A 2,529-nucleotide genomic window follows, 5' to 3' on the forward strand; every position below is an offset into this window, starting at 1 on the left:
CGGCTCAGACCAGGGTCCAACACCAACAATTGACTCTAATGCAGTCTTACAGATTTCCTTTATTTTCAGGCTGGTTTTGTGGATTTGGAGCTAAATGTTGTGCCTGGGGCACGTCGTGTATTAATGATACTCGTTACCTGGAGAGGTTGGAAAAAGATATACGTTTCTTCCCTGTTCCAAAACCAAAATCAAACCCTGAAAAGTGTAGGGTTAGCTAGCTAGCTACTGAAGATACAGCCTACTGAATGTATACACATGCTGCTTTTGCTTTTTAATGATTACAACAGTGAAACGCACACACTGCAATGCCACACAGCTGGTTCAATATCAGCAAAGTTTCCCTTTATAGTCATTGTCTTGTGTGGCGATCAGCAGTGATGTGGTGGTTCACTTTTACACTGTGATCTGTAGCCTATAGTTCGGCTTTAGCTTCTAACTATCTTTGTCTTTTTAACCTGTTGTTGCTGCTGAGTCAGTTTGGCATCTTGGATATATCCTTCAAACACAGACTGTAGACCCCTCTGTCTGCTTCTCTCTGGAATTATTATCAGAGAGACCACTGATGAACTGAAAGCCCGTGTAGACCTGGTATTGCCATGCTTGTTGGAGATCCGAACACAAGTGGACAGCTGAGACACATCACTGTTCACACCTGTGTTTATCATGCGTGTCCAGCTGACCACGTCTTTTCAGATTCCATTACTGCCCACGTCACTTATCTTAGAAGGTCAGAGGGCCAAGCGCGCAGTTATTACGTCCACACTCTCAACAGCAAGCTCGCTAGTCACATGAGCAGTTGTGTCGGCCAATACTCACACTGTAATTAACACACACAGGCTTTTAGTTTTGAATGATGTGTCTAATGTAGAGAAGTGTGTTTGGTGCGTATAGTGTGGGCTGTTTTGATCCTTGTGTGTGGGGTGTGTTTTTTCTGACACAGTACACAGTAAATTTGTACAGAAAACATTAGCAACAGTTTGTTGGACTAAGAGTCTCATCCTACTCTCTAATGTGCTATGTGTGAGCTCAGTCCTGCGTGTTCTTTAATGAAGCAATAGGAGAAGATGTTCGGTCTCAGTTAATGTAGTTTATTAAGCAGTAAAGGAATAAAATTACAGAGCTCTGGGTCTCAACTTCACGTCCCTGACGAACAACAAAGGTGTGTCAGTTCACGAAGTCTGACCTCCTGTCCTTTCCCTGACCCAGTATATTTGAGCGTAACAGAGTGTCATTGTGCACGCAAGGCGTTGTCCTCTTCTCATTGGCAGTTCCACTTCCTCCTTCACCACACCACGCCCCTGCCTTGTGTTAATCTGACTCCTTCCCGCTGGCGGTGGGGGCGTGGTTCCTGTTTTGAAAGACAAGAGAACAACACAACTCCCTACACGTGCTGTACCTTACTATCTGTATATCACTTTCTATTCTTTTTACCATATATGAAACTAATTATCTAAGCATTGCGGTATGTGCTCCTCAGACTTCATGTCTCTTCCTCTCCTGTACTTCTCCACTTCTGCAAAGCAAACACATTCAGATCAGCTGAAATCATCTCAGTATTCTCATTGTTCACACATCTAAAACTTATATAGTGAAACACAACTTATAGTAAAACACATAACATCATTCTATTCCCAACAAGTTACAACAACAATATAACAATATAAAAGTGATAATTGATTTCTAGTTCTTGGCCTTCTTTAAGATATTTTCCAGCCATCTTCTTTCGTTTTCTGGAATGATCTTCATCCACAGTTTTACGCAGTCTTTGTGGCGGACCAGTTCCAAGAGGACTATTTGTCCGTGGTGCCTGTGGAGGAATACGTTTCTCATTTAGCTCAATGTTCAGAAAAATTGAATTACAACAGTGCAAACACTCAACGAAGAAACAAGACTTGCAAGATCACAAGACCGTGCAAAATGTTACTCTAAATCTACAGCATCTGATTACCCACCTCACTTGTGGTGCACCGCCCACACACATCTTTGAGACAGTCCTTCCTGCTGTCAAAATACGAGCCGCTTCCAGGCTGTCAGCCAGCTGGTGCAGATGTTGCTGTCTCTGACTGGAGGGACAAAGACAGGGGAGTATGAGACACTATGTTTCATTATCAACTCTTCAGTCGCAGTGTGTCCATGGCTACAGTTTTCTACCAGGGCGTCCAGAGTGAGATTAGCCTGCTGGTGAATTAAGGCACTTGTTGTCTGAGCCAGTTTCAGCAACAAGGCTCAGCCCGTTCCTTCTGCCTCTGCGTCCACAGCCTTCTCGAGGTGGAGATAAAGCTCCTCTAAGGTGTTCATTGCTTCACAGGCAACTGCTGAGTGTAAGTTGTTCACCTGTATCGTGAGAATAAACATTGCCAGTGGAAACTGTAGTGTGCACGCTCAGAGACACAGCGTGAAAAAGAGGGAGATACAAAGAGGAAAGTGTGTACAATCCCTCCTCAATGAGACCCAGAATTGATGTGCACAGCCGCCTATTGACCTTACATTGAAACGTTCAGAAGGATTTTACTTCCGTACTGGTTTTAT

At 43.7% G+C, this 2,529-nt stretch overlaps 1 long non-coding RNA gene across 1 annotated transcript; it reads right to left on the reverse strand.

Annotated features, from left to right (window-relative positions):
- Nucleotides 1-1,067: 1,067 nt before the first annotated feature.
- On the reverse strand, nucleotides 1,068-2,529 carry LOC144467376 (uncharacterized). The gene is made up of 2 exons (XR_013493614.1): nucleotides 1,953-2,529; nucleotides 1,068-1,807 (listed from the first exon to the last, which is right to left on the reverse strand). It is a non-coding gene; the product is annotated as an uncharacterized LOC144467376 (long non-coding RNA).

The sequence above is a fragment of the Epinephelus lanceolatus genome, chromosome 16 (assembly GCF_041903045.1).
Source record: "Epinephelus lanceolatus isolate andai-2023 chromosome 16, ASM4190304v1, whole genome shotgun sequence".
Taxonomy (NCBI): Eukaryota; Metazoa; Chordata; class Actinopteri; order Perciformes; family Serranidae; genus Epinephelus; species Epinephelus lanceolatus.